Raw genomic sequence first — 16205 nt, forward strand, 5'->3', positions numbered from 1 at the left:
TTCAAAATAGTTTTGCTGTCCAATTGAATTCAACCATCAGCTTGTTTTTGTGCAACTTGTAACAGGAGACATGAGAGAACAAGAGGTGTTTTATTAGCGAGCCTTTGTTAGTGTTGGTTCTTTGAGGTGGCATAAGTGGATCAGGGCTGTTAAGTCAGGTGAGACTCTGGAAGTTTCATACCGAGACACCTTTAACTTGACAAAGATCCAGTGTGGATGAAAAAGTCTCCAGTCTCCTGCTGAATCCATACTTAAGTTCTACATTGTGGAATATATTGTTTAAATGCTTTCCATGAGGGCCAAACTGATTTGTTAGATTATCAATATTGTGGGTATAAATTTACTTGTGAAATGTGACTCATTAAGAATTTAAGTTTCATAAAGTTGGCATGGGAGTATATTGTATTTGACAACCTGGAACAGATTTTGATTTAAATGAGCTTATAGGTGGATGTTCGGGTGGAGAAGCACAGTTTTCAATCCGAGCGGTTTGCTTTTAGGCAGAGTGAACGAGCAGTGCATGACAGTTTAAGTAGTTTGCAAGAGCGCGTTGGATGTATGGTGCAGTGAATAGAGCATGTCACATGTGATCGGAGCAGCACCCTTTTAGTTGTCTGCCTAAACTGGCTCAGAGGTTTTGCGCCATCTTAACACCCCATGATCCACCTTCAGGGTCCAGTCTAGTCTTTGCAAAACCGGCTCTGGCTCAGTCTAGTTTTCCTGATAGCCTATGGACTCCAAAGGTTTTGTGCCATAGCTTTCGCCAAGAAAGGAGAAAATTGAAGCACTTGAGTCTGTCACGAGCAGAGGCAAAAAAATCCCTCTCCTTGACAGCGAGAGCCACTGAACAAGAGAAAGCACTCGCTTGCCGTGTTAGCAATGCCTTGCCTCGCCATGATGAAATATAATGTACAATGAAGGGGGCTGACAAATGGCAAGAGTGTGTGTGTGTGTGTGTGTGTGTGTGTGTGTGTGTGTGTGTGTGTGTGTGTGTGTGTGTGTAAAAGTCAGTAACAGTGACTGATACTGTTCCATTTTCTTTCACGTGAGCCTGGTGTTAAACCGCCTCAGCGACCCGTGGTTAAAACCAACTGAAAATGTGGGTTGCAGACTGAGTGTCTAAAGCAAAGTAATGTAGTGTGTGCGATGTTAACTAAATCATGTTTTTTCCTGCTAAAGCTCACTATCCTCCAATCACATGTGATTACAACACTTATAGCTTCAACTACAGAGATTGAGATTGATTTCTATGATAGAATAATAAACAAATATGAAGCCAAGAAAGAGACGAGGTAGTCTCTATCAGTTCATGTGAACAGTGATGACAGCCCAATTATTCCCTGGATGGTAATTAAACAGAATATAACATTCACTCTTCAAATAAAAAAAGATACGCAAAATCAATTTGTTGTTTTGTTGAGGTTTGGTTTGAGGTGCAAAAGCTTAACATCACAACTGTCCCTGGTCTCTCCAATTTGAAGAAAAATGCCCATTTTAAACCTGGAATTTCGGACCAGGAATTAAAAAAAAAAAATCGGCTGAAAGGGGAGTTTCTAAAAGAATTGATCCATACAAAAACAGCCTCTTCACATTTAAGGAATTAAACTAAAAATATGAAAAAAATTGTCACTACCCATTTCATTAAATATTTACAAATTAGGAATTAAATTGCCAAAATACAACACAATTCTTTAGCTAAACCCTCTCTCTCCCTTTTGGAAAAAAAAACAAAAGAAAGACCATTCATAAGGTAATCACTAAATATATTTTTCATTGTTAATTTCTCACTACCAGGGCTCATCTGTAAGTACATAATGTAATGAGAGACATCATCGTTTACAGTCACAAGTATGAAAAGTACCAGGTTCAAACTTCTACAGTATAAATGTTCACCAAGAACCTAAAAAGCAAATTATACAGAAAAGGTGTCTGTTCTGTTCAATACAAAACAGAGCCCCACTGCTTAGTGCCATATGCTTTGCTTTTACAAGGATTTAGCTGGGCAGCATCAGCACACTGATTTAAACTGCTGAACTACACAAGGAATCAGTCCAACCCTGGCACTGTGTATTATATACAGTCCTATTTCACTTAGCAAGTGAAAAGCTAGCCAACTTATTAGCTTGTTGTTTATGTGTGTAGCCTTGGATGTCCTACGGTGTGAGGTAAAAGGCAGTGTTGTGACTGATTATACAAGTGGGAGCCATAATAATGAAGAGCATGCTCGAGGAACTGACAGCTTCTCAGCTTTGGGGACCAATAATTTCTATACGTATATATGAATGCACTTGTATGGATGACAACGTATGAATGATTGAAGAAAACATAGAGACAACCACACATTCAACAGTGCAGAGTATTGATTCTAAGTAGAGTGAAAAAAAGAGTCTTAAAACAGGAGAGAGATGAAATTGAAGAAGGTGTAGACCTAGAATAAATGAAAAGTGTGTCCCTAGGGATCACAGAGCAGCCAGAGCCAAAGACAAAGGTAAATAGAAAAGAAGGGGAGAGAACAGGAAATGGGTACAGAAACAAAAGGGGAAGAGGGACAGAGGCTGTTTAGGTGGGGTCTAGTATAATGGCATCAGTCTTCACAAAAGGACTGAATAAATCCATCTCCTTCCTACCAGTATCTTAGCATAAATCCCATCTCTTCCTGCCAACCCTCCTGTTTTTTTTTCCTCCATCATTTCCTCCATCTCTGCCTACAGCCTGATGACACAGCCAGCTGTAGCCACACACAGAGCTATATATACTGGGAAGCGTAATTCACAATACTGTAATGTAGATCCCAACACAGGTGATATCAGACACCCAAAAGTTACAGTTTTCCTTAATATCATATCTCATGTCACGGGTCATCACAATACTCTTTGATTCAGTTGGGGAAGCAAAATGGTGCAGGTGACAAACCGGCTTACAACATGTCACACTCAAGAGGATTAATTAAAATGCAAAAGCCTGCAAGCGTAAGCCCATATCAATTTCCTACAACCCTTCCCTTGACTCGCATTTTTCTTATCCTGAGGACATAAAGGGAAATAATATGATTCACCTTGGCCCCGTCCTATTCTGAGAGCCAAAGGCATTGAGTAGCCGATTTTCCTCTGTGAGCAAATACAATATGCTTTTAATTAACCTTTGGATGAATGATGTTACTCTCATGTTTATTGAACAGTGGCAATGGACAAAGATAAAAAACACAGCAAAGTGAGAAACTAATTCACTGCAGGGGCGGTCTCGTGGAATGTATGATGATAAGTGGACATTTTTAATCATTTGAAAATGAGACAGAATGATTACAGAACTCATATGTTCAGTATGAAGACTTTACTTTGAAAATTGGCATTCCCAACAGAAGCAAGAAATGGTAGTGTTTCAATAAAGTCCATTATGGAAAGCTATTATCATCCATCTTGAAAACTGAGAATTACATATATGGAGTGCAGTAATTTATAGTTTTGAACACTGAATGAATGGTGATTAGTTTTATGCAGGGAAATCTTCCCACAGATTTGTTTACAATACAACATTTTGGCAAGAAAGTGTTCATGTAATAAAATAAGCATGCACATTTTTCATCTGCGACAGGCACAGGAACTGACACCAGGAATGAAGAAAACCACACTATAGAGAGAGAGAATGAACAACAATACATGTAGAAGTTCACATATTCCACACAGATGTATTCTAAATGGTGGACGAATATGAAGAGAGATCACAAAATTGTGAAATATGTGGACATTTGTGTTAAAACAAACGTGTGAAAAATCAGCATACAAAAAGAAAATATTCCCATGCTTCTCAAGAGTTGCTGATGCACACACAAACAGCCGCTTACATTTACATTCTGATGCACCGCGACCTGTCGTATATGAGTGTCATCCATATGGAACAGCCTAAACCTGCCTTATGAGGTGTGAGAGTGAATGTGCAGGAGACAAACACTAGGCAACCATGCACACACATTCTGTGCACACACACACACACACACACACACACACACACACACACACCCTTACCTACCAAGCAACTCTCCTCCTAGATTTTAAGTATTATGTTATTTTAGTCCTCTTTCTCCATATGGAAAAAGTGATTCATATTTATGTGAAATAGCACACAGACCAAAAAAGTTCTAGAGTAGATGGTTTTATCTGCAATCTCGAGTCATCACTAACTTTGTACACTTTCAGATTGCACCGTATCATATCATTCCACTTGGGATTTCTTCGACCTAATGTTTCACAGAATGCAGTACTGTTAAACAACACATGCACAATGACATCTATTTATTTTGACATTTATTTTGTCAATAACTTGGTATAATATGATTGGAGGATGCCAATTTACTTTACTTTTACATGTATTTCTATAAAGGGACATGATCTCACCATGAATATTAAACCTTCATAGGGCCATGCAAGGCCAAACCATTATAATAATGCCCATTATAGAGATGCATGTGGGAGACCATATATTCAGAGTACACTTAAAAGGTGTAACTACTGTTCACCTTTTCTATAGACATAGTGTGTTAATCTTCCACTGACATTCAACTAATGTCACCCTCTGCAGACCTCCATGATCAATGAGTGACTAGGCTGACCTACTCATGTTGACCTCCACCCCATCCACTCAACACACACACACACACACACACACACACACACACACACACACACACACACACACGCTGGCCTCTTTGGATTCTTCGTCACATACTCCTGACGACATGAACATTCGACCTGGGAACAGGTGAAGGTCAGCGTCAACCTTCAAGTCATTCAATTTACACACCTCATTACACACACACATGCCCACACATAGTGAAAGGGAAATGGAAATAAAACATCCAACAGCACAATAATAGCTAAGGGAACACTGTGTCGCCTTTAATTAGGATGTGTTGACTGCAGTCCCTAAATTGTTGATTTGCTCCAGTAACAAAAGGTCTGGAACAGACAACAGGCGCTGTAGTGACATTATTTACCAGTCTTCAGTCAGCAACACTGACACTCTTTAATCTGCTGAAATTCCAAGTGCAAAAGAACAAAGCTGGTATTCTTTGCGGACCAGCCTTTGAGTTGGTAAAAGGAGATTTTTATATCAAAGATTCAGATATTGTATGAATGGCACATTCTTTTTTAAGTTGATTTAAGGACAGTTTGGGTTCTCTGTTTGCATTTTATTTTGGTAGTCTAATGTTAGCTTCAGATACAATGCAAAGATGTCTTACTGTATTCAAGCAAATTAAATCCTGAAATGTCTTTACAGTCTGTATTATCTGGTAAATAAAAGTAATATAACTTTGAATAGCCAGCAATTATTTAGCCCGGTTGACAAAATCTCTATTTGAGTATATATGTATATACATATTTTTAACTCGATCCATGTCTGACTGAATTTGAACTGTATCTATAGTCTCCCTTTATCTGTTGGTATTCAGTATTCAAACTAAAAAATCATAAAAATATCCCTTTAATGATTCTAAAATAAAATAAAGTTCTAAATCTGTATATTAAAGCAAGACCCTACTAAATCAACCCTGGCCTTAGTTCTTTCCAAAATAAACGATACGATTTACCCTGACCGAGGCATCTAAATAGAACAAGCCAGAGTAATTCGGTTTAAAATAACCCAGTTGAAATAAACCACACTACAAAGGAGAAAAAAAAGAAAAGCCCAAACTGGCCAATTCTGTTCTTTGTACATGAAATCTGGAGAAAAGCCAGAGGAAATACTGTGGTAACCACGTCGCTCTGCTCAGGTATTCCATGACTTAGATTGTGATCAAACTACGTTGGGCTATTTGCACGTAATAGAAAAGTCCATTTGTTAACGCTGAATAAAGATCGTCTCTATAAACTGATGATTATGAAAATGAACCTGGTTTTGCCTCAGCCTTTTCAGATGGAGTTACCTACTTGCTCATTGTAAAGATTTGTATTTACTTCTCACAATATTCTCAGAATTACATGAAAGTCTAAATGGAACGCAATATTAAGGACTTATTTTGTTTTTAAAAAGGGGGGGGACTAAATGTGTTTTCTTTTGAAGGGCCGTGGGGCTGCCCCAGAGTTAATCTGGAAATGACTGTATATGCTCTTAAAAGCCAGGTGCGCGCACACACACACACACACACACACACACACACACACACACACACTCACACTTCTTGAAAACACCAGCAGAGAGAAGAAAAAAAAATAGCACAATATGTGTCTGGGTGTAAACAACTCTACGGAGGATCCAGGAAGGAGCAAGCAAGTACAAGAAGCAAAGGGAGAAAAATAACAGATATAAAGAGAAGAGAGCTAGAGAGAATGGGGAAAGAATGAATGGTGGAGGAAGAGGAGAGGAAGTAGATGGTCCTCTACATTGTTGTGATCGCCTAAAGAGCTCAAGAACGTAGCGTGCCAGTAGAGGGAAAGAGGCCGTTAATCAGCGAGCAAACTGTGAGGGAGTGGCGAATACTCTGTGAATTGTGTGTGGGGACGAGAGACAGAGAGAGGGATGGAGTAAAGTATACAAGTATAATATTGGTCTTTTGAGGAGATTAAAGGCCTGTCCAGTTTCCCATTAATCTGTTGGAGACAGAGAGATATTGTGGAGAAAGGACTAGAATACAACAAGAGCACAGTGCTGCAAGAAAGAACAGTAATTGTAAGGTAATGGAAAGCAGGGAGGGATTGGATGTATCATTTTGTTCATATTTTTCATTCGACTAACTTGAAAACCAACTATAGTGGTCCACTCACAGGGAGGATAAATAAAGAAATAGTTGAATAATATGATCCACCCATTGGCCAATTGAACATAAAAGGGCGATGACAGCGAAAGGTTTATATCTGCAAAATACAAAGTTTCCCAAACTCTTCAAAGCCAAACTATTGCGACTACAACTTAAATCTGAGGCAAGAATTGGCATTAAGTATATATGTTCAATATCATCAGAGGGGAATGAAAAAATACTCTAAGCGTAACATTAATGTGGAGGTAAAAAATCTAAGAAAGCTGCATTCGGATGAACACGGGTGTGTGTCAGATGCACACACTACAAAGGCCGGAGATGTGAAGGGAGCTCATGGACTCTCAACCCAGACAGCTGGCCAGATCAAATACACAATATATTATGCTCCTCACAGCACATCAAATACCACCTACCAGTTCAAAGAAGCTTGTTACTATTTCATGAGTCGCAGCAGGACGTAGTCTCCAGATTTATAATTTTTTTTATATTATTTTTTTCAGGCAGGTTGACAGTTGCATCATGTGGTAAAGGAGGACTCACCTGAAGCTCAATGTGGGGAAGATGAAAGAGACAGAGGCCCACTTTATAAAACTGAGATCCTTCCAACTGACTTTTACATTCATTGGGACCTTCAGACAGACTAGAAGGCAAGCAAAATACTGAGGTGAGAAACGGACCTCGCTCTGCCTCTGGAGGAAGCTCATATCATTTATGTTGTGTTTAGTGCCACATGTTGAGCTGGTGATGAAATCAGAGGGAATGCAAACAGAAAATGAATTGATCCTGAGTGCTGGTCTTGTCTGTACAGACTATGGTGGTATTGGCCACTCTATGCTATGTTTGTTTGATACTGTATTTTTTACATTACCGTAGATATACTTTAGGGCCACACTGTAGCTTGTCCACACTGTTATGATTTAATTAATATTCTTAATATGTACGACGTAAAGCCTAAATGTAACAGTATAAATAACTGTTTACTATGATGGGTTACCACCTTTTTACCACTGCACTATGCCTCATAGTAACCTACATAATATACAGTATATATTAATGTTTTTATTATGGCATATTTGGCCCTATAAAAAGTGTTAAAATACCAGTGTACAGGGTAATATTTGTCCTATCTCTTTCAATCTTATGTGCATTCTCCATTGCTGGAACAACACCATTTCTCTCTCTGGGACTAATAAAGTCCTGGTCCCAATCAACGGTGAACTCCTTCACTTTCCAACCACTTAAATAAATCTTTGGCAAGCAGGTGTCATGCTGTTTTAGAGAAATGCATAGCGTCCTTTGCTTCAACAAATGAAGAATAATTGTGCAAAAACAAAGGATCTTAGCAAACACATCAAGCCAGTAGTAACCAGAGGATTTAAAAACGGTAGACGTCTAAATAAAACAAAATAATATCCAGGCAACTGAAGACGCTTGTGGAAGTAACGCTTGTCAGCTCCTACTCATATAAAACTACTTCACAGAGGTTAATCTCTCTGTGTGAGTGCTCATGAATCTGCTTATACCTCTGCTTAAGTCTGCGACTGTTTACTCATTTCAAGAAAACAGATTGCATCACTTTCTCCGTCTTCTAAGCTTTGAGAGAAATGCGAAGAGCCTTTGTACGACTCTTTTCTGTGATGGGGGATTAACAATAGCAGCTGAGGACAGAGGCTGTGGTGCAAAATAACGCCATACGTTTTTAAATTATTTTACTATTAACTTTGAAGTCACTGTGAAGACAGCATTATGGAATTGAACAATTCATATCCATATATGCATAGAGTCGGCACAGGATACGCACACACTTTAAACACCCTGTTCATCCTGCAACCTGTTCTCTTTGCTCACACTGACAAGAGCAAAGAGAGAGCCAAGCATGCCCTCTGAGTCAATCATGTTTGCCTGACACCTTTATCAAATATTAGGCTCTAAAATGACTGCTTAATTCCCGTTTGTCCTTGTGGACATTTCCTTGTTCTGTTAGCTGTTTGACAAACGTATCTAAAGAGTCTGAGGTGCATCACTATCAAACTAGCCTGATCGTTTGTCAGAGCAAAGCAAAATACTTGATTTAAAGATGTAGGTCTTTAGATTGCAATGCAAAAAAAAAAGAAAGAGTTTCAACATCAATTTGCTGGCTGAAGGGAAAAAAAGAAAATCACTCTGGGCATGTTGAACCATTGTCCTCTTGGCTCTGTGTTTTCCCCAGATCCCTGGATTTAACTCCAAGAAAGACAGTGTCTGCATCAGCCACATGCCAAAGCCTAAGACCTCCCAAATCCTGTCACATCCTGGGTCCCCAAACCTTGTTCCTCCTTACATAAGCAAGGAATTACAGTTCTGCAAACCAGCTGAGAAGTGATGGGTAACAAGCATGAAAATAGCAAAAAAAGAGAAACCTCCCTTGCAAAGTTAATTATTTTGTTATTCAATCCAACAATGAGCAACAAAGGTAATCATTCCTATCACCCAAACATAGCTGCTATTATTAAAGCTTACAGTCCACTTTCATCACACATACTTCAGAAATTCCTCCTAAAATGTAATAAAAAATATGTCTTTGTTGCTTCTTTATTTCTTTCTTCCTCCTGAGTAACCCTTTTTTTGGACGTTGTGTGCCCGGAAGTCTCTTAGCTACCTCTTGAGACCAACAAACGTGAGTGTATTTGTTGTTCTGAGGGTGAGTGGATATCTAGTCAGAGAGATCAAAGAGCGGTCGCTTTGTACCGTGTTAGCTTCAGAGACTGCTAATTAAGTAGCAGCACAAAAGGGGCCACTGTGGGAGCACATTGCGAGGGAGAAACAAACAGGGCCAGGCCTGTTTTCATTTTTACAACATGAAGCCTATCAGCCTGGCAAATGATGGCGTCAGATGCCCAAAAGCTGTATCATAAGAAAATCTGAACTTTGTAAAAAAAAAGTGAGGCTGCTCAATAGTGTTTGGAATAGGATGAGTAAAGAAATAACACACATTCAATATAAATGACTGTCTTCTGTCTGTTTCTGCATCCTTTCACTCAATGTACCAAGTTCAGTACATTTGCCTACATTGCATGATGTGTTCAATAGGACCTTTCCTTTTTTTCCCCACTACTGCTTCATCAACAAAAAAAGTCCTAACCAAAAATGAAATGTTCTATGTTCTCCCTTGTTCTATGACAAAGAATAGATAAAAAGAGGTTGCAAAAGGTGCGTTGGCATTTGATGGGTGTGCTTATATGTGTGTGATGGTATTCTTTTCCCAGATGTCTGGAGACTCTGTGAGATCATACTTTACTGCTTCAGTATCTCTCATTAGAAGTGACATATGCACAGAGTAACCCCACTGCTCCTGTGCTGTCCACCAGGCACACACACACACACACACACACACACACACACACACACACACACCAAATCCCCCTAACAACAGGCCATCTGGGTGACATCCGGCTCTCAGACTTGACCTGCATTGATTTATTAAACACCCAGACACTGATACTAGTCCCGTTACTCACATACATACTTGCACACGCATGCACACACAGACACACCTACACACACAGACACACTTCATCCCCTCCCCCATGTCCCACTCCAATCTCATCAGACGCTCACTTTCCTAGACAGGGTCATCGTTTTAATGATATCAGCCATCAATCCTTCAGCCCGCTCCGAACCGCACATGTAAAACCTATATGGCTCTGCATTCACCGGGGGTGCTGTCAATGCTGTTTGACTGATGTCATCATGGGCAAAGGAAAATCATGAAGCAGCCGGACACAGCCTCAAGGATTTAGAGGGGCGTCCGTTCCGTTGAATGCATACTGTTAAATCATGTTTTGATTGTATTGGAGAGTGGATCGGAAAGCCAAATTGTGTCACAAGTAAAGGATTCTGTTACAAAAGTACACAACATTAATGGTTACTCTTTCCTTTCATTGCCTCATTTCATTTCGTTTTTCTTACTCACATAGGGTATAAGTGTGAAGATGCTATAATCATATTGCATAAAATAAATGGAACAAAACCTCAACACAAGAGAATAAATAGTTTTCAAAATATAAAGTGTAAACCAGACCAGCTTCCAGCCTGCCTCAAGAGGTCAGGAGACTCCTTGCAAGGTACACCGACACCGACACACACACACACACACACACACACACACACACACACACACACACACACACACACGTGCACACGAATGGATACTTACTCACATGTTCACTCACACACATAGCATAAATGTCCCAATGGGGCCATACAACCTATGTGGGGGGAGGGGATAAACAGTACTATATGAAACCTCAGTTAGTCTGACCCTTTTGTGGCTGGCCAGACGTACACACACACACAGTAATGTGTGCATGCCTATGCTGTTTTGGAAAACATACCATGAAAAGAGGTATCTATTGAATCAAGCTTCTTGAACCTACAAATGTGTGCCATATAACAGTCTAAACGTACATCTTAAAATGGTTAATCCATTTATCAGCACTTCTTCATCAGTGCATTGCTAAATGATTAATAACCTTGATAATTATGGCAATTTAATTTTCAATTACAAACCAGTGGCAATCATGCATTCTAAACCCAAATTACTATGCATGTGGCAGAACAAAATGGAAATGATAAAAATTCATGAACACTGCTTTGTAATAACTCCTCTAGCGAGTGACTGACTGACAAGCAGAAACATGCGAGTTATCAGCAACCCCCTCCAAAAACAAAAGGGAAAAAGCCTTTGACCAGCAAACAACGTTCCTGCTGGTTGTATGAATCGACGCTCACTGTGAGCCTTGTAATTCTCCTTCCGCAGGCCTGCACTTCCACCATTGCCATTCAAGTCCCAAACCGCACACATGCAGCGTGCTGCTGGTCGGTCCACATGACAAATTACTACTGGGCTTATTATCAAAAATCAGCACTCGTCGGAGGGAGTGGTTGGCGTGGGGGGGGGGGGGGGGGGGGGGGGACGTGTATGGTAGGGATTCCAACAAAGCCTGCTGAGCATCCGCAAACAAAAGAGGGGGACAAATTTATCCCGCTGCTGACAAGCAAAAAGAATTCATTTCAATTACAAATGGTTGTCGCTCAGAAGCAACAAAGAGCCCCACAAAGGTCACTAGGAGTTAGTGCATGTGTGCGTCTGTGTGCAGTTGCTTGTACAGCACTGTACAGTTTGTGCATACTTATTTGTCATTTGGCTCAGAAGAAGATAGAAGAGAAGGTTATTATTTGCCGTGGTGACAAAGACAAAAACAAAAAGCCAACCTGCTGCTCTGCACTGCTTAGAGCTTCCAGATACGATGGCGGAATGTGATTATTTTTTGTGACACGCTGACCCCGCCTCTCTCTGTGTTCTGCTGCGCTCTCAGCAAAACAAAAACGCTGTAAACAGCCTCCCATCCTTTGTCTTTCCTGCCACGCTCATTCGTTCCTTATCCGCTCCTCCTCTCCACCCATCCCCTTCTGCCTCCAACACCCTCTCGCTCCCACCTTCCCTACCTTCCCCCCCGCCCCTTTTCCCTTTGGCAAACAGCCGGTTGTCCCTTCTTTTGTCTGCTTGGTTGGTGATCGCTGATTAAGAAAATAAATACAGAAACACCTACTGGATGAAAGCATCATGGCCTGAGTTCAGAGTGAATAACAAACTCCCAGCAGGAGAAGCCTCGACGTGACAAAAAGCTCTGAATTGGAGGCTAGTATAGATAAATATTATGTGTGTGTGTGTGTGTGTGTGTGTGTGTGTGTGTGTGTGTGTGTGTGTGTGTGTGCGTGTGTGTGTGTGTGTGTGTGTGTGCGTGTATAGATGTGTATGTGTTTTTGTGTGTGTGATGTCACATTTTAGAATTCTTTGACAATTGTGTTAGTAGATTTTTAAGTGATAGTTTTGATCGCCCCTTTCCCTTTCTTTGTTCCTGGAGGTGTTAAGAACAAAGTCAGCCAAGCCTAGAGGTTTTACTCAAGCCAGTTGTTGCTGTTGGGGTTTTGTAGTATATATACTATACATAAGTATGAGCATCACTTGTACTTCTACGCTTTATCAATCACCAGATATCAGGTTGCACAAATAGAAAACTCCACCAAGGAAATAATCCCTGAATAGCATGTTACCATACAATCCTAACAGACAAATCTACTATATTGTCTTTATTAACTATTTTACAGACACATCTACTATATGGTGCGTATTTATTATTTTACAGACACATCTACTATATGTTTTTTTTTTCTTTGTTAAGGACGAGCGAGGGCTTAAATCATTAAGTTAAACAACAATTAAAAGCAAGTAAATGTCAAAATCAACTTACATATGGCCTGCATTGAGAAATGTCAATGGCAAAATCTAATGAGACGCACATGTGTTTGAAGTGACATCTACATTGTTCGTTTAAGTATGAGTAAAACAGGGCCAAAGGTAGGACGGTCAGCGTTGTGACTCACGACCATGAGAGCTTCCTCTTTAGAGCTCCACCATCATCTCAAGCAGGTTTACACTGTCAAAGTAATCATGTTTTCTCAGCTAATCCCTTCAAGGCCCACATGTCCCATCATCATCGACTGCATGAATGAAATTACACAATGACTAAGCTCTTTTCATTGGCCCACAAAGCTGCTTGATTTGTGAACATTAGGAGGGAGGAAAGAAAGGGATGTGGTAGGAACCATTTGACACAGCCTTTGTTGCGGCTTATGATTCATCATACTTTGTAAACCTGCCAAATGAGCTCATCTGTCAGATATAATCTCATGACATCTGAACTTTGAATGGATGGGAGGCTGCTGGGAGTGGCCTGTGGTTGGTTGATTAAAAATGCATATTGGAATTTGACTTTCAAATCCCACAACTACCAAATAATACACTACTGTGGTAGTACTTTATTACAATGCTAGCTGCCAGTAAATTTGAATTTGGCAAGAAAAAGTTTTTTTTCTGTTATATACTGGGTGAGGAATTTCCATTCCTTCAATTTTGTCAATAACTTCACTAAGGTAAGTTGGAATCACACCAATTGAGCTAAGAGTAAAAGCCAGCATGTCTTATAATTAAAGTTTCATCAAAATATTTAATTTCTGTATGAAGAGACGATGACTGAGGTAACACACAAAAAGAGAATAACTGTATGTGAATAAAAGGTTAAATGCAGACGGTACAAACCAAAGACATTATAGCATGTTTCAATACAGTGCCAACTCTACATCAGTAGAGACTTTGTTTTATATTTACTCAGGTTATGAAGAAGCTAAACATTGATTGCAAACCCACGCAGATATAAGATATTAATATACATTTATATTATATATACAAGGACTAAGTAAAATATTTCCAAAAGCTTCTCTGATATCTAGATGCATTTACAAAATAAAAGACCTTTAATCTTTTTTCCTGTATTGTGGGCAATTCATTTAAATTTACCACAGGGAATTAGTCAAGTGCTTTCCTTCTGCTGTTTCCAACATTTATATTATTATTATTAATTTAGGAGATGGATATAATCAACAATCCGTCTGCTGTTTATCCCAATCACCAAATGATGTGTGTGACCGAAAGTTACCTTTCACTGTGTGGTTCTTTTTAATCATCGTGGGTATCAGGGGCACGTTTGTGAAATAACTGTTTTCCCATTTCCTCCTTCTGCATGTTTCCCTGTCACCTAGGTGTATCCACGGATACCCCGGGCCACCGGAATACAAATACAACCAAGACACTCTCAACCCCATTACCGCACACACACACACAAATCCTAAACTGCGCTGTCTTCTCTCCTACTCCACTGTCTCTCACACCATCCCCCTTCATTAACAGCTTCCCCGTTTCAGCAGTCACAGGGGACTATTTGTTCAGTTTTGATAAACGGGACAGTAGGGAACCTTTCTTTCATTTGCTCTTCAAAGATTATGCATAATTTACAAAGCGCATTATATGCATTTGAGCTAACGAGTGGTGGTTGTCATTCACCTTTTGCCTGCTCTTCCCATCCATGTACATTGAGGTGGGGGCTGATTATGTATCCACAAACTGCCTTGGTTTCAGATGGATGCACACTTATTTCTGCATCTGTGTCTCGACCTATCAGTCTGGTTTTAGGTGTGTGTTGTGTGTGTGTGTGTGTGTGTGTGTGTGCTGAGGGTGGGGGGTGCCACCCCAGAGAGGGGTTGATGAAAGGACTCCCAGCAGGTGCTCTTGGCCACAAAACACAATGGTGAAATAGCTGTTGGCCGAAGCAGCTGAAATGTAGTGCCAGGAGGGTGGAGGGTGAAGGGCAGAGGGTGGGTGCCGGTTGGTGTTGGGGTGGTCAGGTTTCGGAGCCAGCAGTGTGCGGGCACGGCTTTTCGATGGCAGCGAACAAAGCGGACCTCTTCATAGCCATCCAGAGATGCAAATTGCTCTTCATCAAAGTTTCACACTCGGCTTCCAGCGAACAAAATGGAAATGCTGGCTCCTCTGCTAGAACTGTCAGTAACACCCCCATCCTCTGTCCTCTTTCACCAGTTGTAACTGGCAGTTCTTAGACGAACAGCAAGGTGAGCACACACATGCATTCACATACTCACAATCTCCGGGCCCACCTTTCTTTCCACTAGCAGTATCCAACAGGGAAGCTTGCAAAAAAGGCTGGGCAACAGCCATTAATGACATCCCTGCCGGAGGGGTATTTACACCTGATCAGTATCATCCAAGAGCATATGTGTGTACAAGAGATGCCTTTAATATTTCAGATTTTTTTTCTCTTTTCCTCCTCACTTCCTCTCTTTTTGCCGCCAGCTAGTGAAACGGGAAGATGGCCTGAAGTCTCCGGCTGAGTGAGATAACAGCAGAGCTTTGACCTCATACAGGACTGTCTTTCCATATTCTAGTGATGAAAGAATGCTTTTAAAAATGTAGACTGAGCAAACAGGTCATATATGCCTCATTAGCATTTTTGGAAAAGTATCACTGGATGGCAATGATGTTTTCTAATTCCTCTGTGTGTTTGTGCGAGTATGTTTGTGTTCTGTACAGCTTGTGCCAGGCCCTAGGGGGGGTTTGTTGAACCCGTTTGACCACCCAAAGCTCGATGAGTGATTGGAATAATGTCCAGCAAGCAACAAATAACAACCTTACAATTATTTAATGTGTTGAATTTGCTACAATCTTACAGATGTTGTCAAACATATCACCCGTCGGATATCAGCAAAATGTCCCCTCTCACCATGACATATTTGGGAGTTGACGTTTGTCCACTCATGTGAATGAGGGGGGTGTCTTAGTACAGTTGACAAGAGGAGCCAGAAGGTCAGGGGACCTCTTCGAAGTGGTTTCTTTGAAGCTCATTTGTGTGTAACTATAGACCTTTTCAATCAAACAGTCCTAGGAAATAAGGAAATAAACCTATGGAGTAACTGAGGAACTAAAATCTCCTCCAGAGCATTTAGTTTTGTGTTTCTGTTGTATATATAGACTGTATAAAATAATTGGACTTGTTCACTC

General features: G+C 40.4%; 1 protein-coding gene across 6 annotated transcripts in view; it reads right to left on the bottom strand.

Moving 5' to 3' along the window:
* Window positions 1-16205, bottom strand: part of lrp8 (low density lipoprotein receptor-related protein 8, apolipoprotein e receptor) — a 165792-nt gene that overhangs the window by 82905 nt on the left and 66682 nt on the right. The window lies entirely within an intron of this gene.

This window comes from Cebidichthys violaceus, unplaced genomic scaffold (genome assembly GCF_023349555.1).
Source record: "Cebidichthys violaceus isolate CVI_PGR_0920_01 unplaced genomic scaffold, fCebVio1.0.p SCAF_13, whole genome shotgun sequence".
Lineage (NCBI taxonomy): Eukaryota > Metazoa > Chordata > Actinopteri > Perciformes > Stichaeidae > Cebidichthys > Cebidichthys violaceus.